The sequence below is a fragment of the Lactuca sativa genome, chromosome 7, assembly GCF_002870075.4.
Source record: "Lactuca sativa cultivar Salinas chromosome 7, Lsat_Salinas_v11, whole genome shotgun sequence".
NCBI classification, from domain to species: domain Eukaryota; kingdom Viridiplantae; phylum Streptophyta; class Magnoliopsida; order Asterales; family Asteraceae; genus Lactuca; species Lactuca sativa.
In genome coordinates this window covers 82,625,080-82,651,406 of record NC_056629.2, presented here as the reverse complement: position 1 = coordinate 82,651,406, position 26,327 = coordinate 82,625,080, and the positions used below count along the sequence as shown (strand labels likewise).

Sequence of the window (26,327 nt, the reverse complement as noted above, 5' to 3'; positions counted from 1 at the left end):
CATATATACACATGACCAAGGAATCAGTCTTAATTTGCCAAAGATGAAAATTCTCATTCATCATACAATACAACTTGCATGATTCCATGTTTATGTTCTATTGAAACTAGGGCGATGAGAATCTTTCCTTACTTGGCAAATTTTGACATTACCACAAATGAAAAAATCAAATTCATATTGCTAACATAGAAACATAGAAACATCATTTTTCACAAATGTCATTGCAAGGAGATGTAATAAAATAAAACAAAAATTTTATTTATTTATAAAATGCAGAAATTTTTTTTCCTTACAATGCAATTACAAATGAAAACTATGTTATTACATATTTCCTATCAATCTATCATAGCTCCTAAGCAGCAGCTCAAAAATCTAATCTTCGAACCATGCAATTGAAATCCATCTTCGAGATCAGATTCAACATACTCTTCCTTTAAGCTTCCTTCCCTTTGCATGATCCTACAAAACATCAAAATGCAACCTTGTCACATCATGTATCAAGAATCAACAAATAGGAACTTAATAGAGTTAGATAGTTGACTTACCTGAAGCAGAGTCAAACTTTTCTATTCTACCTTTTCTCAGATCTTTCAAGTAGTTAGGGCAGCTTCGCAACCAATACACCTTTTCTTGGCAACAGAAACATATGGACTCTTTGGGAATGATACACGGGACAATCTCAGACTTACCCTTTCTTTTTCCCTTGGAAAGTGAAATATTTTCTAGACTTCCAATGTTTCCATTGTCAATGTCCATGGAAGTTTGGGGAGTAGATCTTCCAATCAAATTTTCTTTTCAAGTGCGCCAAATCATTGCTGATTCAGCAGCAACAAGAAAATGGGTAAGATCAATAAGGGTCAGGTTGTGGTCTGTCACATAGTAGTTCTTGATGAACTCACCATTTGACTCGAGAGGTGATTGAAGAACCATGTCAACCGCCAACTTCCACGAGACAACGACACCCAATACTCTCAGCCTATCAATATGTTACATCATATCCAAGACGTGAGTATACAGGCCTTCCATCTTGATGTTTGATTGCAAGTAAGGCTTGAGTGACCTTGAATTTTTCAAGTCTTTGAACTTTTGGGTTAGGGAGAATTATTGGGGGAGGTGGAGGAAGTGAAGTATGACTTCCACGATCACATCACGGAACATCATCTTCAAGAGGAAAGTTTGTTCCAAAGGATTTGGGAAGACCATAGTTGTCCGAACTAGACATCTATAATGGGAGAAATTCAGGTTAGTTGATTTAGTCCTTAATATAACACCCAAATGAAATATTAAAGCTAGGACTTAACACAATATTTTACAATTTGGAAGAGGGATGCCGTAATCCAAACTGCAAAATATTTGAAGGTAGATAAATGACGATTTACCAATTTCCACCACGAAAAACGAAAAAGAATTTTAGGTTTTAAGTGAATTGAAACTCCTAGATCCTTTAAGATTCATTGAACAATTCAATGGCATGTTTAAATCTTGATTGTGCCCTTCAAGTTTGTGATTGTGATGCCAAGGATCACAAACAAGGTGTGAACAACCATGCAAATTAGCTTGGTACACCCAATGTTACAGCCACCTAATCAATGTGTCGGATAACCACACACGCTCAATTGATCTATGATTAACATCAAGCTACCCTTCGCCATGCACTGTCGGTCCATACTAGTGTGCCGGTTAACCACACACGCTCAACTAACAGCTTAACAAGGTGCAAAGTGCAATTTCATGGGTTAGCGCCATGTTCACATTTTCCTAAGTAACTAACATTTTGGAATTTATAAGTGCTTAGTTACTTTATATTTATCATTATACTCGTAATGAAGGGAGAATTAGAGTCCTATCCTACCCGTTCGGCTAACAACCCTCCACCAGTCAAGGAAGCGGTGGGTAAGAGTGTACACCTATTAAATTGTCATTTTATACGCAGTAACCTTATACCCCCCTTATAGACCAGCTTCATGAATGAGGCCTACTAACGGTAAGACTGACTTTACTCTTATACATACATACATATATATATATATATATATATATATATATATATATATATATATATATATATATATATATATCAAAACTATAATATTCTAATAGTATAAGAAATGAATTTTGAACTTTTAAAATTCTAGGGTTTGGAACTAAATGTTTCAAAAGTTAGACTTTTACATTTACAAATTCCAAAACTTGAGGGAAAGTTTTGGACAATTCAAAAAAACTTTTGGAATCCATAACTAATGAGTTTAATATAGATTTTAATGAAAAAACTTTTGACATTCCATAACTTCAGGACAAGTTATGGAGTTCATAAAACCATTTATGGGAAAAAGACTCTGCAAGTTCATAACCTATGATTTTAATGATCTCTTTAAAAGAAAACTCTCATTTTCCATAACTTGAGGACAAGTTATGGAATTCATCAAAATCATTTAGATCAAAAATTCTAACAAGAAAATCAAACAATTTGTCTATGATCTAAATTAAACTCATAAGAACAAGACAATTCACATCAAACAAATTTCATGTAATTAGCCTAACCATATAAACTAATACAAAACATGAAACTTTTACAATTATCTTATAAATTGGATAAGCATGATCATTACCACATCAAAAACAGGTTTAGGTTAATGATCCTAGTCCAATTCCAACCAAAAAACTCGAAAAACTGCATTTTGAAGCATCAAGTTGTCGAGTGTAACTGTGTAAGAACCAACTCGGCGATTTGGATGAGTTTGTACTTGGACTCGGCGAGTCCACTGTCCAAATTAACAGAAAATCGATTTTTAAAGCATTTTCAAGCAAGTAGTATCAAGTATAATTGAAAACAAGCCTATGCTCTAATACCATTGTTGGGTTTTGAGCATTCTAATAGTCCTAAGGTGTACATGCAACCCTTTATACCTTGGATTTATGTTTTCTCTATTATACATGCAAGCTTGAACTTTCCAAGGTATTACCCTAACTAGTATACAAAACATTGATAATTGGGTAATAAAACAAGTTAGATGACATACCTTTTCTTGTAGTTGGAAGCCTTGGACCTTTAAGAACTTAGTGCCCCAAGTGTTGCACCTCAAATGGAATCACACAACACCACCAACAATTGGAATAACTTGAGAGAAGAACATATTGCACCAAAATCGGCTAGCCCTCCTTACCAAGACACTAGGTCACATTTCATGAGCTATGAGGCTTCTTATATAGTGTGCACATTACGGTTACATCATGTAACTCATGACTTTCCACATTCCTCATGATCCATGGGTTTTAACCTCCATGGTTCACCACATGGGTTTAGCCCAACATGAAGAACTATGGATCATAAGCCCACTTTATAAGAATGAATGATTTACCAAATCAATCCCCATTTATTTAATTAGTCTCTTTTGATCACAAAATTAATTCCAAACTAATTCTTGATCAATGCTAATTAAATAATATGATTTCATATTAATATATTAGAAATTATAATATATTATTAAATCATAAATATCCTCTTCTCACAAACGTCTATCCAAATTGTTCTGATGCCATGCAACCCAAATGGACCATGCTACTCTCGGGTCAAGTACATACATCTAATCCAAAACTTTCAAACACCAAATTCAAGAATTACAGAATATTGATCATGAAAGCGAGATACTGTTTGAACAAATGGTAACTTCATCGAAGTATTCAATTATTTTACAAGTTCAAGAACTGACTGGTTTGTTTACAAAACAAGTTAAAAAGTTTAATATTTTTTGTGATGGTGTGAAGAAAAATATAAATGTTCTTCTAGGTGCCACACAAACTTTGGTTAAAGACGTTCGTGCTTTCAACTAAGATTATCTCGAAGGAGTAAATTCAAAGAAAGAATCTGATGGGAAGGTTTTTATAAACATTGAGAACTCTCTTACAAGTTTTCATGATCGTTTTTATCAAAGTTTTATATGTCATCAATAACTTCAATTTCTCAAGAACAAATCTCTTCTATGGTTTCTTCAGTAGAATCCTGTTTTAAAACTGAACTTGCTCTTATCTTAGATCTTGTTCTTCGATTACCCACCAATGCTCCATGCCCATGAATGATCGTGTCACGAGGAGGAGATAAGGGGGTGGCTCATCAAAAAATGGAGATGAAGCCAAAGGAAAAGTAGTTAGGAATTGAAGGTATTTTCTACTCAAATCCTAATTCCAGTTTCAAAGAAACCTATTATCACAACTTCGAAAACAATTGCTACTTCTAAAGGCAAAATTGATATGTCAAATCTTCAATCGAAGAAGTGGCTAAATTTAAATGAAGGAGGAGTAAATTCTTCGAATTTCAAAATTGTTGAATCTTCTAAACCAGAAGGGAAGGGAAAAGGGGTTCAAGTGGAGCCTACTAAAGAAGATAAAAAGAAACTTCAAGAGCTTGAAATGAAAAAAAAATGATGCAGCTTAATAGCATATGAGAATGAGAGAGAATGACTCGTCTGGTCTTAACAAAGAAGATCCAAATAAGGTGTGGTGTTATGAAACAATTGATAATATGGCTTATGGTGAAGTTGATGAGTTTGATAAAAGACCAAGGAGAATCTATGTCATCGAATTTCACGGATTTCAATCAAATGGACTTTCCGTTCATTCATTCCATGTTCACATTTGCTCAGTTTAAGCTTGCTGAGAAATTTCACGATACAGAGGAGTTTAAAAGTATGAAAATTTGTTTTCATGTTGTGCCTGGAAAGAAAGAAGAAGATGTTTGGTCTTTGGTGAAGATAGTTAAGCTTGTATCGATAACTCCTGATGTGGTTTTCAAATGAGTTCTTCAAAACTATCGATATAAAGTTGTCAGGGCTAACAATGTTTTTTTACTTCACCATCGATGACTTCCTTTTGATGAATTTGAATCATCTCAATATTGTTATGAAGATGATGGGATATATGAATAATCAGCAAGTTCAATACAAAGTTGAACATCATTGGGTATAGTCACATCAAAAGCTTCTTAGACTGTTATTTTGCTCACTTAGCATTATTAGATTTTGATTTCGCTACTGAATTCAACAAAAAGTCAAAGGTTCTCAAGTCATTGCTAAAAGGGAAAATGAACATTAAGGATTTTGAAGATGGTTATATCATCAATCAAACTTTGGGAGTTGCCTTTCAAGGAAATAATATGAAAGGTGGGAAAATAAATTCTTCTTCTGTACTGACAATGTAGAAAGGTATTCAAATAAGAATCTTTCTAGTGTTCTTATTCATATCAACAGTTTCAAGAAAAAATACAAATGAAGATAGATAGTAGATTAGGTAGATCATCATGTGGTACATGGAGATAATAAGAGTTTTGTTGCAAGTGATAAAGACAATACCCACTGTTTGAAGAATCGATATTGATCAATAAAAGGGAGATTGTAAGTAATGTTTGTTGTGATATATCGAAGTCTTAGGTAGTTGTCTAATTAGCAAAGTGTTTTTTGATATCGATGGTCTTCTTGACTTCAATAGTGTATGTATTTTATCAAGAAAATTTGTAGTTTCTCTTATAACTTTGAAGTCCTTATATACATTTTGTATCCGTCGAGTACACTATAAATAGTGTAGGTACCTAAGTCATTTGATAACTTGTGAAACTTAAGCATTGTGCATACTCTCTCTCAAATGTACTTGTACTACTTTCGGATAATATGAGCTAAATCAAGATCTTATTTACATATTGTGCTTATATTAACTTTGATTTCTTATACGATTGATTAAAAACATCTTTATAGCAAGGGACTTCGTCCATGACCCAACAGTGGTCACCAATACGTACTTAATTAACAATCTATACGCAAACGTACTTTTGGATTTTGGTGTCAATAGAAGTTATTGATATGTGCATATTTAGATTAGAATTTTATTACTTTTTGGCTAATTTATTCCAATTTACGGACAAAAGGTACTTAATTATGTTTAAATTGTATTTTCAGTCTAAAAGATGTGCTCGGAAGCAAAAGGAAGAAAGGAATGCAATCGTGAACTGGAGAACTGAAGAAAGAAGAAAAAAGAGTAAAAATCCTGAAGGACTTGGCGAGTTGGATGTCTACTCGACGAGTCCACACGAATGTTCGCGAAGCAAATACAAGTCCTTGCCGTATGCATATTTTTAATAAGGGGACTCGGCAAGTCGGTTATCTACTCGGCGAGTAGCCCCTGTTTTCTAAAGTCTATAAATAGAAGCAAATTGCCGAAAATAAATCCCTTTTTGGAACCCATAGGGATTAATTTGCGACTAAAGGTGTTGCTGGAGGTCTGGAATTCATGGAGAAAACCCTAACCTTCGATTATAAGGAGATTAAAGGCAATCTAAGTTTACTCTTTACTTTATTTCTTGTTTGAACCAGGTGTGAACTACTAGATCTTGTTTTTGAGTTACTTTCTGCTGTAATCATGAGCTAAACCTTATATCTTCTGTTTAGGGTAGATAAATTTATGACTATGGTTTGATTTATTGTTGGATTAATTGTTTATTGGTGAGTTTTGGTTTATTAAGCTTGTTAAAGAACCTTATGCATTAACCACAACTATTTTATGTTAATTAACAAATAATTAAGTTGCATGAACATCTCTTAATTGCTTATCTCATATGATTTATGTGAAAACATTGTTATGTGCCTAGGAATAGCGAACGTGAAGCTAGGGTTAACTAGAAAATGGGTAAGTTAATGTGTGAGCTTGTGTGACAAACCATCAACAAGAGGTTAATTGAATTAGTAATTTGATTAGCTAACTACAAGTCTTATTTAACCTGAATAAATAAACTAGGAAATTTATTTGTTTAATCACTTAATCACTGCTAAATTGATCTGTTTTATAAGGATTGGTAATAGCGAATGTGAACCTAATCACTTTAATCAGTAAACAATAACAATTAATCCATCGCATTTTCCATAAAATCAACCATAGGAGTAAACAAATCGAACCTAAACAGAAGTCTTCTTATTATTGAATTTAGTTGGTTTTTACTTGCTTTAGGTGTTAGTTACTTAATTAGCATATTAGTTAATTGTTTAAGTTTCTAGTCTTGCAAAACTAGAGAAAACCTTTTACTTTTATTACTTGTTTTAGTTAATTCTAGTCATTAGTTTAATTACCGTTCCCTATGTTTGATACCCTGCTTATTCAACTATACCACCAACTCACAGGTTCATGCCTTTGTGTGTGTATATTATATCTTAAAAGTAGGACTAAAACTAGTGCATTTATATACACATCAGCTATATTACCCCTAAATTTAGGAAGTTACTAAAACATTCATCTATTAAAGTTAGGAAACTTATCTGGTAGAAATGGCTAATGGTCAAATCGGTAGCACCCAAGAAGTATTAGATAATTTCACTGTAGAGTTCAATATACACACATTTCTCGTCAATCTCATGCATATGGTCATTGAAAGCTTCGATGTCATAATAGGCATGGATTGGTTATCCCTTCATCACACCGAAATTTATGCTTCAAGAAAGCAGTGTGTCTTTCCTTGCCGAACGGAAAATCATTAATCATGTATAGAGATAAGCCTAGTAAGAACCTTAGGATCATTTCCTATATGAAGACCAGGAAATACCTACAAAGAATTACTATGCCTTTCTAGCCCACATAGTTGATAAAAGATACAAGAAGAAAAAGATAAAGGAAGTACCTTAGGTGTGTGACTACCCTGATGTATTCCCTGAGGATTAACCAGGATTACCACCTACACGTCAAGTCGAATTTCTGATTGATCTAATTCCAGGAGTAGAACCAGTAGCAAAGTCTCCTTATAGCTTGGCACCTTTAGAGATGTCGGAGCTCTTTAGCCAACTACAGGAAATTCTTGACAAAGGCTTCATCAGATCATGGTTTTCACCTTAGGGAGCGCTTGTATTGTTTGCCAAGAAGAGTGATAGATATTTTCGGATGTGCATCGACTATCTTAAGTTGAATAAATTGACCATCAAGAATCAGTATCCACTCCCTTAAATTGACGATCTTTTCGACCAACTTCAAGGATCAAGTTATATTTCCAATATCGACCTAAGATCGGGATACCATCAACTCCGAGTCATGGAAGAGGACATTTCAAAAACTATGTTCTAGACCTTGTACGGTCGTTATGAATTCTTGGTCATGCCATTTGTTTTGACCAATGCCCTAGCAATTTTCAAGGATATCATGAACTCGGTATGCAAACCCAACTTAGATAAATTTATGATTGTATTTATTGACGATATTCTAATATACTCACGAACCAAAGAAGAGCATGGGCAGCATCTACTGATGATTCTTGAATTATTAAGAAAAGAAAAGTTGTACACCAAATTCTCGAAGTGTGAATTTTGGATTAGAGAAGTACATTTTTTAGGGCAAATAGTTAGTAATCGATAGACTGACCAAGTCCACCCACTTCCTACCAATCAAAAAGACGGATGAAATGGAGAAGCTGACCAGGACATACCTCCAAGAGATAATTAGATTACATGGGGTGTCGTTATCCATTATCTAAGATAGAGATAGTTTCACCTTACGATTCTGGTGAAGCCTACAAAAATCTCTTGGTACTCGTCTAGGCATGAGCACAACCTGTCATCCTTAGATTGACAGTCAAAGTGAAAGAACAATCCATATGTTGGAGGATATGATCGGAGCATTTGTGATAGCTTTTGGAAATTCATGGGACACTTATCTACCCTTGATCGATTTATCATACAATAATAGTTATCACACCAGCATCAAGGTTGCACCATTTCAAGGCCACTATGATCGGAAGTGCCGATCACTAATATGTTGGGCAGAAGTAGGAGATACGTAAATAACAAAGGGATTAACAGCAGATACCTTGTTAACAGGCCCAAAAATCATTCATGAGACCATTGAGAAGATTGTGCAAATAAAAGAGCATTTGAAGACCGCTCAAAGTCATCAAATGAGTATCTCCTTGGAAAGGAGTCATAAGGTTTCGGAAGCGGGTAAGCTAAATCCAAGGTACATAGGACCTTTTGAAATACTTTCAAAGATCGGTCCAGTAGCCTACCAGCTCAAGTATCCCCAAGAACTCAGCAGCATGCACGACATCTTCCATGTGTCAAATCTCAAGAAGTTTCTCTATGATGATGCACTTATCATTCCTCTTGAACATATTCAATTCAATACCAAGTTGAACTTCGTCGAGGAACCGATAGAGATTATGGATCCTGAAGTGAAAAAGGCTCAAGCAAAGTCGCATCCCCAAAGTAAAGGTACGATAGAATTATAAATGAGGACCATAGTACACTTGGGAATGAGAATATCAAATGAAGAGCAAGCACCCTCATTTATTCGAAGGAATGCCGACTACAAGCTAAATTTACAGATGAAATTCCTTAAATAGGGGGAGAATGTGACAATTGAGAAAAACTTCGTCATTGATCACTGTTAGAAAATAGCATAGATAAATAAATGAAATAGAGTATTAATGTAATATCTCAATTTATAAATAATTATGATTGAGGATACTCTTACATATAAGGCTAAATCAACTAATAGGCTCGAAAATGAGTCTCCAAAAAGTCGCGTCGTCATCTAAATCGGTTAACATATTTGGAATGTACACCATGACGTGATTCCAGGAATATAAGTTTCGTAAAAATCCAATTTCAATTGGAGGAGTTATGATTTTTGTAAAAAATAAAATCAACCGCATAATTAAAATTATTAACGTTAGAATGGTATTAAGAGATCGGTCGATTTTTGGCTAGTGTCACCAAAAGGAGAATCGTAGTACTCCCCGAGATAAGAACTTTAGGACAAAGAAAGCAGAAAACGGAGCCCGCATGAGGACGATATGGTTTTTATAAAATTATTTAAATATACCTCCGTTAGACAAACGGTGAGAGTCAAAAATAGCCAAAACAACCTATAGATAAGTTGTAGCACTCATCGAGATCATCACATAGGTATAAATAAGGTAAAGATGAGAGCTTATATGCAGGAAATATGCTTTTTCCAAAATCATTTATGTGTACGCGAGGTGCACGCCATGCACAGCGTGCATTGACGTGGCCCAGCGAGAGAGTGATACGTGGCGACTCCTGGATGGAGTCACGAGGCCCATGCGCGATGCACAAGTATCTGTATATATATATATATATATATATATATATATATATATATATGTGTGTGTGTGTGTGTGTGTGTAATTATGTATGGAAATCACACTATAGGAAAAACTAAAGGAAAGAATAATAACGATAAGTAATTATACTATAAACGTTTATAAAAAAATTGTTAATTGAGTCTTATTATTCATCCTCTAGCCGATTAATTTCAGCTAACCCTGAGCCTATAATTGTAGATCTTAAGTAAGAGTTAAAGGTTTGTATAGATTTATATGGGATTGACACTCCTACCTATGGTTGCTAGCTAAAACCCTAACATGTATAACTTTATAGTCTTTTTCGTTGTCTGATGAAGCATCGTGGCACGGAAATATCAAGTCATATAGCTCGATTATGGGAACTCATTGTAACATTGTTCGCCAACCTTAATTAATTAAACTATCTAAATGGGAATGCCTTGAAAGTAGTCATAGTATGAAAGCATAAGAAAAAGGGATAAAAGTATATGTAAGAGAAAAGTTATAGGATAAGTACTAAAAGAGTAGTTGTTCCTAGGAAAATAAGATATAAATAATAGAAACCTTTAAAAAGCAAATAATAAAACTATTCAAACAATATAAAACTATAAAAACATGTAAATTAAACAACATTACGTTAACGTTTTCAAAAATCTTGTATTGTCAGGGAAATAAGTATCAGCAGCAATGAAGTGTTGAAGGAAGTCAACAAATGGTTGAAGAAGTCTTATTTATTTAGTATATGTTAGGAAGTGTGCTTGTATATCAAACAATATAACCCTTATTATTAATAATAAATAAAAGGAATGTTTGTGTTATATTTGTTTGTATATTGTTCTATATACCTGCATCTAAATCCAACATCCTAACGTCGCACAGCCCGACGTTTCCACCACTGGCCGCAGGTGTGGCATATCTTTTGAATATAAAATTTGGATTTTAATAGTTTCAACACAGATAATCACTAAAAATTAAACCTACATTCGGATGAGGTAGATAAGGGCATGAAAATCGAAAAAACAAAAGTGTGCGACACATCCTCTTAAAAAAAATTATTCAACTCATGTGTAATAAATTGTAAGACGAAAGCTCTGATACCACTGATGGAGTTCATAGATTATTACATTCATGTACATGTGGAAAAAAAGCTCTTAACAAGTAAGGGTACATGCAATGTATAAGGATCTATGTCTTCTCACACTGAAAGCAACATACAATGAACAACAAGGACCCCAACCTTACGTAAATCAAAATCTACAAAGTAGGGTTACATACCTTAAAATTGTTATAACAAACAATCCTTTGAATCCTTCCTTTAGTCTTTAGAAAGCAAGCACTAAAAGTATGATGCCTCTAACGGCTCACACCCGAACCCTAGAAACCAGAAGACAATAGGAGAGAGGAGAGGGGATGCAAAATTTCGGCTAGGGTTTCTCTTACAAGTGATGGCCTTATATAGCTGGTATAAAAGCTTAGAAACCCTAAATTTGAACATATAATAATAATATTTCAAATACAGTAATTATCTAGTTTCTTAATTATCTAAATGAGGCTTCCAGAAACCCTAATAGGGCTCCCTAAAACCGTCCACATGATGGAAGGTTCTAAAACCTCTGTTTTGTTCAACTATTGAATAATTGCAGCTCAGCCCTTGCACTCCTAATTAATTCTAATTAACCCATAATTAATTCTCAAATTAATTCTGATTAATTGTTAATTCATTACTCATATTTTCAATTAATTTAATCCATAAATATAACGATTTTTAAAAAATCACCTAAAATATATTATAAAAATGACTACATGTGCTACTCAGTCAAATTCATGAGCGAATGCACATAATGATATCTGATTTTGAGCAAGTACAATAACTGTTACACCAGAAGAGTTTCTTAGTTGACTAATGTTTTATCCGGATAACCCAATCAAAACCAATAACCTTGGCACCCTAAAATTAAGAGTCTTATAGTATTTGCTACCACATGTCCTGTTGGAATTTTCAATCCTTCAACATTTTGATCATCTTGTAGTAAACAGTTGCATGTAGTCATTACATCAGTAACAAAACATGTGTAGATATTGAAACAGTAAGAAACATGTATGAATATTGAAATCAAAAGAATAGTTGCAGGTAGTCATTATATCAGTAGCAATCATGTACGAGCATTGAAATCAAAATAATTCCATGTGAAATAAGGGACAAAATTTACAAAAATAATCCATGTTAATAACAATAAACACTACTTTTACTTGTAACAAAAAGAAAACATTAAAAAAATTCAAAATGGGACCATTATCACAAACAATAAACATTTCAGAGCCAAAAATGTCAATATTGAAATCCAAGATTTCATTCCATGGTTGCCATTACATAACTGAATTCCAATAGACCATTCTTTAGGGGATGATTACAACATATCCCTATGTTCTTAAGGGGATGCCTATATTTTAATAAATGTAATTATGTTCTTTTTTTATTAAATGGAAAACTATCTTCAATATATACTTATTGAAAAATATCATTTATAAAAGTGTAAATTTAACCAAATAAATAAGCTCATAAACTCAAATGTAGTGTATAGTATTAGGTAGTCAGCAATCACCACAATGATGGAACTATAAAAAATAAATCATAGACATAACTTTTTAAGAACTCTCTGATGAAAGAAATGAAAGTGTCACCATAAAAACTGAAGTGAAAGAGGGAGAGAGATGTTTGAGTGGCAAGTTCTCTAACGATGGAGTTTTGGTGGCACCAGAGTTCTGGTGGTGGCGATGTTGACTAGTGTGGTCTCTTAAAGACGAGCATTATAAAAGAGATAGGGATGCATGGGGTGGGTGGGGCAGGGGTAGTATTTTTTGTTTTATTTTTTAATTGTAGATTTGAGGTTCCAATGATGGTTTGTTCTGAACTCTGATCATCTGATGCTTTTTTGGGTTCTGCCTCTACGATTCTAAGATTTTATAACGATCTTCTTCATCTTTCTAATTACGAGACTCTAGCAAACCTCTAGCAGGTTTGAACCTCCATCGATGAAGATGATGACCACATTAGGGTAACTTGTTAGGATCAATTGAAGGTCCTAAAATCATGACAAACAAAATATAGAACAAGCAAATAACATCAATGTAAACAATATCCATATGAACAAGAGTAAAGTATGATAAAAATGGAGATGGAGATATGATATATTTCATATCAATAAAAAGTATGCGGCTTACAAGACGATACAAAGTGCCTTTGATAAGCAAACAAACTGTGACATGTCCAATCATTATTAGAGGAATGGGCTCTAACTTAAGACGAAATAATACAAGGTACTACAATACAATTGACTATACCTAACACGGACATACCATTAATATAAAATACATAAAGGAATGAAAAAGTAGCTAATGGATAACATCTTGATTGTTCATGTGTTTGATAGTTTCATTTTATTAACTTCCTTTTATAGTTTATTTTAGCATATTTCATTCATAATTTAGTTAATTTCCATGCATATTTTCCTTTTTGTTATTTTATGACTATTTCGGGTATTTTCTAGTTTCGTGAGCTTTATTACAGATTTCAAGGAGACTAGCGAAGCGGGAATGTTCGGGACGTATAAGCAATTAGATTTGGAGGACAACAAGGATACGAGCTTGATGAATAGTGGAGTTGATGCATTGAGTGGGCTTGCTTATTAATTGAAGGCTTGGAGGAAAAAAAACTTTAAATTTGGAAGACACGGGAGAATTTTTAAGTGTTCGTAGATTATTGATCGGGTAATTACGGGAGCCATGGTTCATTTGGAGAAGCCAAATTGGGCTTAATTTGAAGAAAACATGAAAAATATTGGGCTACAAGCTTAGTGGATTCGTTCTGGGCCAGTGGGCTAAGTCATTGAAAGCTAAAATCATAAAAGAACCCAATTCAGCATGCGGGCTACCCGCGCAACAGCACGCGGGTCGCACAAGGCCCTGCAGGGGCATTTCCAGGAATTCTTATTTTGAGCTATATGGGGAAGGTTGGTGTGCCACTTTTCTACACTTCTACACATCCTATTTTGGAGCACTTTCTCTAGAGATTTTGAAGGCCAAGAACACTTGAAGAACATCATTTTTTCATCTCTAACTCTTGTTAAATGTTTGGTACAATCTTTTCTTATTTTATTTTCATGAGTTTATCCATGCTAGGCTAAACTAATCTTGGTTGACTTTGGTGAAATCCTTTGAATGTTTGTTAAATGTTGAAGACTCCACGAACTTGTTCTTAAATCTTTATAAGAATGTTTTGTGCTTTAACATCTTATTACTACTTGTATGTTTTTATTCATGAGTTTAAATGTGCTTGTGGTGATTATTTTGCTAATTTCTTGATTAAGTAAAGGATCTTCAAATTAGCAAGTAACAAGTGATTTTTGTGTTAGTTTTACTTTACACAATCATAAAAACATTTCTCAAACATGGAAGTGAAAGAATTTGACTCCTCTTGGATTTGGTGACTTTTTGGTTCTTAATGCTAGTTGACTTTCACTAATTACATGCTTAATTGAAATCAGTGTTCTAAAAGGCGCGCCATGGCGCGCGCCATGGCGCGCGCCAAGGCGCGCCGTGGCGTGAGGCGTGGCTTCGCCATTACGAAAAGCTTCATAACGTTGCTGTTAGGCGTGGCGCGTGGCAAGGCGTGATATGGCGCGCCATGGCGCGTTATGGCGTGTTATAGCGCGTGTTTTTTTGTTTGAAACACAGTTTTTTGCTCTTTGTTATGGTTTTTCAAATCGGAGATACAAGTATTGTGGTTTTTGTTAACTTTTCGTTATTAGTTATTGATCTAACACTTCTAAAAAGTAGTTATATTTAATATAAATTTATATTTATGTGGTAATACAATTTTAAATTAATACAAAATCGCCGCCTTACATCACGCCTTGAAAAACGCCATGGCTTGCCATGGCTCGTTAAGCTTGAGGTTTGGCCTTGCCGCCACGCCACGCCTCACGCCATTTAGAACCTTGATTGAAATTGTGACTTTGACTAAGGAAATTGTTATGAGCTTCTCTAATGTAACAATTGGTAAAAATAGGAACGATCGTACGATGCTATGTTTTGATTATTAAGCAATATGAGTATTTCATCAAGAATGGTTGAAGGAATTTAACCTCTTTTATTTAAATAAGTTATTGTGAAATATAAAACAAGTAGCTATTGATAAATTTCGTTATGATGTATGGCTACGAACCATCACCGGTTTGTGAAATTAGCATATAACATCATTTGAACGCAACAAACTTAATTTTTGTAACAACATGTATCTAGTTGATGATTAAGTTAGGTTCTATGTAAAACGTGTGCTTAATAGTTGTGTAGGATCTAAATTCGACAAATATACGAACCAAACTGACAAAACGTGTTTAACGATATGGTTAACCGGTTAAATGTCACGAAATTATACATTGGTCAATAAATTTTATATTTAAATAAATTAAAATATAAAATGAATTATTATAAGGTATAATTAAAATGTATCCAAGTGTTTTTGAATAAAAAGAATAAAACATAAACATTAAAGTTCAAATACACAAAAACTACATTGTTATTTTATACTAAGTATACATGTATGTATTTGTACATATGTATTATTATCTAGTGAATGGCTAGTTATGGGTCATTACCTAAAGTGATTTCATGTAAGGAATATGATTTCTAAATCAATTAAGATAAGAGAATTGGTGGAGATAAGTGCCAACTTAACTAATAAGTGCTTAATCACTTAAGACATTTTACTAAGAATGCTTCTTAATCCCTCTTCTAATTTTCAAGATTAAGACCTTCCCTCTCCTTACCTAGAACTCCTAACTAACTAAATATCTAGTAGTTAGTTAGTTAACTAACTCTATCTCTAAGCAACCACCCAAGCAAGTGGCTAGACAAGATCACATCACTTAAACTCACATCCCATCACAAGCTAGTCTAGGTTTTGTCCCCTTATCCTCTTCCACTCTTTCCTCCTTCATATCCACGAAATTTACTCTTCATTTTACCCTCATTTGACCAGCCAATACTCCATGGAATTACTCTCAACCTTCATCTCATTTTCAAGAACAAAAACTTCCTTCCAAAGCCATCAAAACCATGAACAAAAGGGTTGCTGTCCCTTTTGTGTTTCAGCCACCATTTCACCCATCTACACCTTCCTTTTTGCTTGATATTTTTACCACAAAATACCCCTGGAAGTTACTTGTTATGATACTCAAAATTATTGATTCAAAACAGTGAGTAAACTACCCTTTTTCTTGCTCTTTTGCTGTGAAATTTTCGTGACAGCAACATAGCCAAAAGAGTGGCTGTTTTGGAGCATCAAACCAACAACCAAAAGTTCATCTTCAACCTTCCATTCTTCAAGTATTCACATAAGGTGAGTTCATACCCCTACATTTTCATGTTTTATTCAAGTTTTAAGGGGGGGAATACAAGTTAGAACACTAAACATAACTTAAATTTATATGACAGCTTTCTACAGAAAAGTTGAGTCCTGTTCACGGACTGTTTTGACCATCTTAAACTTAATATCATTCAAAACTGTACAATATTCAAATAGTTCAAGTTTATACCTTTCTAATGACTACTCGCACGCGTTCATACGATTTTTCTACAATTTATGGCGATTTTTATAAAACTGCCTGTCATTTCAGAAGTGATTTCGGACCAGTCTGTGAAGATGTTCATTTTCACACTAGTTTGAGACCACTAAAAATCATAATAAAAATTGGGAACAAAGTAGACTCATTTTATAAACTCTCAGTGGTGACGGATTCAGTTTTTGACTTACGATGATTTTTCTATGAGTTTTCTAAAAATAGGGACAGTAAAGGGTAAAACTGTCAAAAGTGGTTTATAGATTTATTAACACCTTCTAACATTTTTGAGCAATGTTTATACATTAAGGAAGTTAAAACACAATCATTTAAATATGTTTAATTACCATTTTTACAAAAGTGATAAGTACAAAAAGGTCTTTAGTATCAAACTTAAGGATTATTTCATGCAAAGTTTCTAATAAAAACGTAAGAATATGAACAACAATTACGAAACATACCAAATCATCTTTTAAAACTTATACATATATATAACCATATACATATATATGTTTTGTTTACAAACTTGTCTTCTACATCAAAATTTTCACTTTACTCGTTTTTATCAAATGAATCACTTGTGATTTATTACTACTATATGAAAACTCTTGTCATACTTTGCATGCACTAGATTTATACAAAGTATTTAGAAATTCCAAAGTATCCTTCGTTGTTAAACCGTTTTAATGCATTTTAAAAACTTATGATTTATGCATTGTCAAAACATTGTGAGAAAGGATGATCTTTGCATACAAAACTATTACTTTAATACAGACTTAGTTGAGAATCCATGAGACATGTACATCTTCAAACACTGCCTTTTTGATAAAAGGTATCGCTACAAGTCCTGTCTATAACCAGAGTCTCCCGTTCGGAGAACGTGTCAAATGTGTATAGATCTATACGGGAAGTCATGATCCCGCGCCCTGACTGTTAGCTACAGTCCGTCTTTTGGGGTGACAGTTGTCATAACGCTACGACGCCTGAAGAACGTCGCTACAGACATATTATGTTTAGTATGGTTATAAAACTCATCGGATATACAATTATTATGGTATTATGCTTTTATGAACGAGTAGCTATTAAAACTATTCTTCATCTAACAAGTGCGATCTTCGTATAGCTTTATTATATAAAACTATGCCACAACTTTTAAGCACGTCAGTTGCTTGCGATTTTCGGTCTTAGAGACTGCCAGTTATGTTAGGAAAATAAGGGTTTTTCCTGCATCTAAAACAAACAACTAATAGGAAAATAAGGGATTTTCTTGGTGCAACTATTTACAACTTATAACACGAACATTCATATGCATTTCATACTTCTATAAGAAAATAAGGGTTTTTCTTGGAAAGCACAACAAATCATATCTCAACTATTAGGGAAAATATGGGATTTTCTGGATCTAATACATTCATTTTCAACCCAATAATCATAACTCTTTTCATTTGAAAATACCGCGTTTTCTGGAAAACATACATGAACATTCGAATGGCGTACATTTTCTCAAAACACTACTTATGAACTCACCAACTTAATTGTTGACACTTTTTCTTTGAAATAACTTGTATTCTTAGGGAACCGCTAAGCAGGTTTGGAAATCAACTTTTGAGGATTAACGTGCTGACGTTAATTACTTCTTTTGAAAGATGTTTATGTATTTATCTTTTGAACATGTAACGAATACAATTATGTAAACATTTTGGAAACCTTAATATGTATGGTGGTGTGTACTTTCCTTTCTATGAACTGTTATGATACTGAATATGACGTCCTCCGCCCCCGAACGTTTCCGCCGTTCTGGATTGGGGGTGTGACATCTAACCATTTTAACAACTAAGAAACGTCTAGGTAATCTCAAGCTTCTTGGATTACTATAGCCAAATTAAGGATTTAAAACAAGTATTGCACCATTGGATTCTAATGATATGTTCATCAAAAGTCAAAATGAGGGAACCTTAAGTCAACCATCTTTCTCTTATTGATTTTATATCAAACTCTTGTTTTTGTTGAAATTGTCCATTTAAATCTTTGTTTATATCAAAAGCCCCATTTTTACTTTTATTGTTAATTACAAGTATTTTTACAAAGAGATTTTTCATAGTGTTATAAAATTGAACTAATCTCCACGGATTCGACCAATTTACCACTATACACTATTTTAGTGTAAAAGATTTAGGGTTATTAATTTTGTTGGCATCGACAACCACCAGTGTTCTTGGCGCATAGATGATAGATTGTGTATGGATAGTTGACTACATATTGTTATTAGTAAATTGGTAATCTATGTATTGGTCACTTCTTTCTGTTTCGACATAAATGATAAAGACGATGACGACGTTGGTAAATGATGAAGATGATGGCGTCTTCGTCTCTTTTGTTTCTCTTTAGAAAACCCTAACGGGCTTTGGGTTGGACATTTCTAGCAACAAATGTGGTCCGACCTAGTGGATACGATCTAAAATGGTGGTTATTCATGGAGAGAGAGAGAGAGAGAGAGAGAGAGAGAGATGGGTGTATAAGATGATGAAAAAGTTGGTCCTGGTTCATGTGAGACACTTGGTTACTGATGAAACAAAGGGATAATAGATGTGATTTTGTTCTTTTTTTTTATTTCTTTCTAAAAGTCGTTTTAATAAAGGAAAATGAAAAATAAAATAAAAAGGGTAACAAAAGCTTTTTATATGGATGAGGAACCAACCACAATATAAATTGACGTAGCATAGATTTTATATAAGACCAAAAAAATTAGGGACTAAACTCGATATTTAAGGAAACCATATGAACCATTTATGAAGTTTTTATTTAAAACTTCATGAATAGACCATTGGTTTGTAAAAGATGATGTTTTCCCTCATATGACTTGCATATGTTTTGATTTAACTCACAAAAATAGACTGTGTTAACCATAAAGAATATCTATAAAATAAATAAACCATCAAACATTCATTGGAAACCAAAAAAAAATTAGAGAGTAAACTTAATATTCTTAAAAGCCACAAAGATCATCTATAAAGATTTATCTATATTAAATAATTTATATTGTTATTTTGTCGATATAAATAATTTTGCTATTTTGATTACATTCCAAGAAGACAACACATTGGATTCCAATTATTTTCAGGTTTATCTTTCAATATTTGTATATTTCAATAATTTTCAATTTACATACAATACAAAAAACGATGAATAGACTCTTCAAAAGGAAATAAAAGAATGGGATGGATATGTTTCCTCTACCTTAACTCACATGATGTGGCAACTTCACCCATTCATAAAATATATGAATAGGATTAACTCTATCAAAATTATAATATTTATTGTAGATATATTATGGTTCATATGGCAAGGACAATTTTTTTGTATCAACATCTCAAGTTCTAATTTTGATGGTTTCAATAAAAAAATGATCAAAAAGGGGTGATATAACGTTATTTGCAAAAACAAGATAAAATGTCTATGTCTTCATCAAAATGGTGAACTACCTTATGCGAGAACATCCTTTATGTATTATTGGCTATATATATATATATATATATATATATATATATATATATATATATATATATATATATATATATATATATATATATATATATATATATATATATATATATATATATATATATATATATATATATATATATATATATATATAGAGAGAGAGAGAGAGAGAGAGAGAGAGGTAGGTTCAAATATTCTAATTATCTATTGTGTGGATGTATGATATCAAAATAATAAAATAAAATAAAATAAATAATTAAATAAATAAATAAGGGTAATATGGTAATTTCATTTATAGACAAAATAACTTCCACAAATACTCTCATAGAATTATGATAATTACTTTGACCTAACTTTCTTCTCTTTTAAAAAGCCTCAACAACTCACTCTATTCTATCTCGTTCCAAATCTTACAGGTGATCCGCTCTAATCCTCATGCGTCCGAAAAAAAAAAGGGCCAGAGTTTGCCTCCTAGTCTCGCCACTGTCGTCAATCCTATCACCATGTTTTTTTTTAAAGACATTGTATTGTTATTTGATGGAATCCTATATAGAATAAAAGAGTGAATGAGGGAAAAAATAAGGTGATGCCCACAGATCGATGCCATGGAAACTTAAATTGTGGTAATATATTTATTCTTTTTTATTGTTCTTGATTTCTTTTCAAGGTGCTTGAAACATTGTGTGTGATCTAACAATTATGTTTAAGGTTATTAATATATACATATAAATTTGTGTTTTTTGTAAAAAAAATAAATAAATAACTAAATGATTTTAATACATTTGATTAAAATGAAATTGTTTTTTTAACCTGCAAATACATATATTATAATATACTCCTAAATTAACAGCTAATTCCACATTTGTCCACCACGTGACTTGAACCCTCGACCTTAAAGAAGGAGGACACCACCTGATACCGCTAAGCTAAAAGCTCTTTGATTAGTTGCAGTCGTGGAAGGTGTGTTATAGCAAAAAAAAAAAAAAAGACAGTGAAAACATTATATATAACATCTTTTATTTCTTTCTTCTTTCATTTTTTTATCACATATAATTGAGAGCAATTTAACATCATTTTTGTTTATATGTTTGTATTAATACATAAAATGTAATTAAAGCAGTAACAAATGATATCAATCTAATCTATATAGGCTTTTAATATCTTTCATGTCATTAGTTGATTTGTGTTTTGCTAATTAAATCATTATTTCATATATAAATTGTGTTTTTATTTGTTATTTAATATTATATATTGTGTTTTTTTTTATTTGGTTATAATTCATTATTTGTTTGATTCAGTACAATTGGTTCATCTTTTTTTTTCTTCTGACCAACAAGTCAAGTATATTCTGTCAGAATTATATACACTTTGCAAAGATCAAGTGCATTATGGAACTGATGCTTGAAGAATAAACCATATACTTTAAAGTGATTCTTAGCAACAATATTATTTCTGGATATATTAAATTTGTATGTGTCTTGTTTCAGGAAATATTTCTTGGAACAACAATGGTTGGTGGAAATTAAGAGACAATTTTATAAGAATTGAGATTCACCGTACCAAAGTATCAAGATATAACTACAATAGGAAACAAGAATGATAACGGAGATTTTTTTCAAGAAAATGACTTACTATAAAGCATTGTATTCTTGTAGAATTTGACAAAATTCCAAGAATGACGTATTTTTATAGAATGTGACTGTAAATTTGTTTTGTTTTTTTACCATATATTCTTGAATAATATTAATATAGACAATTATTCTTTAAGAATGTTGTTATTTTTAAATTCATGGTTCGGTAATGTTGTCTTTCTTCAAGGAATTCATTTAATCAAAATATGTATTATGTCAGAAATATGTATCATAGCATTTTTATAGAATATTATTCTAACAGAATGTTCTGACATAATAAATCGGATATAATTAAAAATAACGTTAGAATTAAAATAGAATTAATTAAAAAAATAATAATTTTAAATCAAGAGAATTAATTATCTCCAAAAATCTGTAATTTTCCTTTTTTTTAATTATACATCAATTGATTAAAATACACTTATAATGAAATTAGATGATAATTTTTCAATTATATTTAATTCGATAATGTTTATTAATTATTGTCTTAAAATAACTAAAATAATTGGTCCACAATCAACCACACGTCCACACAATAGATAGTTAAAATACAATAACCTACGCCTATATATGGTAGTTTCAAATATTTTAACTATCTATTGTGTGGATGTATGATTGATTGTGGACTAATCAAAATAAAAAAATAAAATAAATTATAAAATAAATAAGTAAGGGTAATATGGTAATTTTATTTATAGATAAAATAACTTCCACAAATACTCTCCTATAATTATGGTAATTACTTTGAGCTAACTTTCTTCTCTTTTTAAAAACGTCAACAACTCACTGTATTCTATCTAATTCCAAATCTTACAGGTGATCCACCCTAATCCTCATGCATCCGGAAAAAAAAGGGTCGGAGTTTGCCTCTTTATATCGCCATTGCCGCCAATCCTATCACCACTCCCATCAATCCTATCACCATGCTTTTTTGAAGACATTCTATGTTTATTGGATGAAATCCTATATAGAATAAAAGAGTGAATGAGGGGAAAAAATAAGTCGGCTCTTTGTTACCCACTGATCGATGCCATGGAAACTTAAATTGAGGTAATATATTTTTTTCTTTTTTTATTGTTCTTGATTTCTTATCAAGGTGCTTGAAACGATTGTACATGATCTCACAATTATATATGGTGCTTCATGTGTGGTTTAAGGTTATTAATATATACATATAAATTTGTGTTTTTGTCAACAAATAAATAAATAAATGATTTTAATAGGGTTGATTAAAATGAAATTGTTTTTTTAACCGACAAATACAAATATTATAATATACTCCTAAACTAACACTTAATTCTACATATGTTCACAACAAGACTTGAACCTTCAACCTCAAAGAGGGGGGATACCACCTGATACTGCTGGGCTAGAAGCCCTTTGATTAATGTGTAGCTGCGGTCGTGGAAGGTATGTTTTAGCAAAAAAAAAGACAATGAAAGCATTATGTATAACATCTTTTATTTTTTTCTTCGTTCCTTTTGTTATCACATATAACTGAGAGAAATGTAACATCATTTTTGTTTATATGTTTGTATTAATACGTAGTGTAATATCCGGATTCCCAGGTATATCATATTATTCATTTATTTTGAGTTTTGGGGAGGAACTCGTCGAGTTGATGCTTAGACTCGCAGAGTAGGATCGCGAGTTCTTATCCGGATTAGTGACCGGACTCGACGAGTCGACTCGTGGACTCGGCGAGTCCATGCTGTTAAGTGAAACCCTAATTTCTCGGGTTTGGGACCTATTTAAAGGCTCTTATAGCCTTCAGTTGTGGCTACCAGACCCTAGAGAGAAACTCTAAGAGAGCTATAGCGTTTGTGAGGAAGGAGAGGCCATTTTTGATCCTTGTGTTGTTATTCTTGCAAGAAGAAGGCGACCAAGGAAAGAGGGAGCTGAAGAGGGTGCTATTCTGAAGATTTCAGAGCCAAGGACTTCATATTTGAGGTATAGATTCGATCCTTCTTCAGTTTTGGTGTTAACCTTTGGAGTTAGGGTTTTCTAGACCCTTTAGAGGCTTGATTTGATGAGCATTTGGTCCCTTCTTGTATTAAGGCTTTGGATCTGGATCCAAAGAGGTCCAGAGACCTTAACCCCTTGGATCTTTATGATTGATATTGGGAGACATGAGCTTAGGATGCCATATTTGAGGTTATTTCTTCAAATAGAGTCTTTTGGCCTTTGCATGAGCATCAAGTTCTGAACTTTACGTGATTATCATGCTTGGGAAGGTCAGATCTATGGATTAGAGGAACAGATCTGACCTCAGGAGGTAATTTGAGTTTGAGCATGGCATGAAATCGCCGAGTCCAAGAACAGACTCGACAAATAGGATTAGGTTCCCCGGGAATCACTCAGTTGGTGACTCAGCGAGTCAGAGGGGATTTAGAGGACTTGATTTCATGACTGAACTCACCGAATCAAGAGCGGGACTCAACGAGTTGGGACGGGTTGTCCCGCGATTCACGATCAGTGATGATTTGAAGAGTGGAGGGTTGACTCAGTGAGTCAAGTGAGGACCAGGAGTGTGAAGGACACACATGGACTCGCCGAGTCACATTTGTGCACTCGACGAGTCTGGTCAAGGTTTGACCGTTGACTTTTGTTGACTCTTAGGGATTGGTCAATAATTGGACTTGTGGACCGTTTGAAGGGTAAAATGGTCTTTTAGTCTTCTTAGGAGATATGAGAGAGTCTAGTCTAGCCTGGAGAGCCATTATTAATCGAGATGATTGTTTATGTTATTAGGCAGAGGCTAGATCAGTGTATACGCGAGCGAGATATTATCTGAGACATCCGAGGTGAGTCTTCTCACTATACTTTACCTTGAGTGGTAACTAGAGTTATGTGACAGAGTGTCATGTATGCTATTTATGTGATGTGTTGCACTGCATTATTTCTATGTGATTTATGTTGTGTGTATTCCAGAGTTTACAGAGTTAGGACCGGAAGGTCCACAGAGTTAGGACCAGAGGGTCCACAGAGTTAGGGCCAGAGGGCCCACAGATTTATAGCCTCGAGGGGCTAATATGTGTTATATGTGGTATTTTGGGGAACTCACTAAGCAATCATGCTTACACTGTTATGTGTTATGTGTTTCAGGTACTAGTAACGATCGCGGGAAGGCGTCAGAATGATTCGTACACACACGCGGAGTTTTATATGTTTTGATCTTGGGATATGTTTTATGAATTGAGATGTGATACATTGAGATTTTTATAATAAGTATGAACGGAAACGTGTTTTGGAAATGTGAAAAATTGTTTAAATTTTTACGATGTTACACATAGAATGTAATTAGAGCAGTAACAATATATATATATATATATATATATATATATATATATATATATATATATATATAGAGAGAGAGAGAGAGATAGGCTTTTTAATATCTTTCATGTCATCCGTTGATTTGTGTTTTGCTAATTAAATCATTATTTCATATATAAATTGTCTTTATGTTTGTTATTTAATTTTATATATAATGTTTTGCTTTTATTTGGTTATAATTTATTATTTGTTTGATTCAATACAGTTGGTTCATCTTCTTTTTCTTCTTCAGACCAACAAATCAAGTATATTCTGTTAGAATTATATACACTTTGCAAAGATCAAGTGCATTATGGAACTGATGCTTGAATAATAGACCATATAATTTAAAGTGATTTTTAGCAACAATATTATTTCAGGATGTATTAAATTTGTATGTGTCTTGTTTCAGAAAATATTTCTTGGAACAACAATGGTTGGTGGAAATTAAGAGACAATTTTATGACAATTGAGATTCACCGCACCAACGTATCAAAATATAATTACAACAGGAAACAAGAATGATAACAAAGATTTTTTCAAGAAAATGACTTACTATAAAGCATTGTATTCTGATAGAATTTGACAAAAATTCCAAGAATGACGTATTTTTATAGAATGTGACTGTAAATTTGTTTTGTTTTGTTATTTTGTTTTGTTTTTTTACCATATATTCTTAAATAATATTAATAATAGACGATTATTCTTTAAGAATATTGTTATTTTTAAATTCATGGTTCAATAATGTTGTCTTTCTTCAAAAATTCATTTAATCAAAATATGTATTATGTCATAAATATGTATCCTAGCATTCTTATAGAATATTATTCAAACAGAATATTATTCTAACAGAATCTTCTGACAGAATAAAATCGGGTATAATTAAAAATAATGCTAGAATTAAAATAGAATTAATTAAAAAATAATATTTTTAAGTCAAGTATCTCCAAAAATCTATAATTTTCCTTTTTTAAATATACATCAATTGACTAAAATACTCTTATAATAAAATTAGATGGTATTTTTCAATTACTTTTAATTTAGTAATATTTATTAATCATTTTATTAAAATAACTAAAATGATTGGTCAACAATCAACCACACGTCCACACAATAAAAAATTAGATAACAATAATATATATATATATATATATA

At 32.6% G+C, this 26,327-nt stretch overlaps 1 long non-coding RNA gene across 1 annotated transcript; it reads left to right on the top strand.

The window, feature by feature from the left end:
• Positions 1 to 15,824: 15,824 nt before the first annotated feature.
• On the top strand, positions 15,825 to 18,465 carry LOC128127128 (uncharacterized). The gene is made up of 2 exons (XR_008225191.1): positions 15,825 to 16,505; positions 18,300 to 18,465. It is a non-coding gene; the product is annotated as an uncharacterized LOC128127128 (long non-coding RNA).
• The last annotated feature ends 7,862 nt before the right edge of the window (positions 18,466 to 26,327 follow it).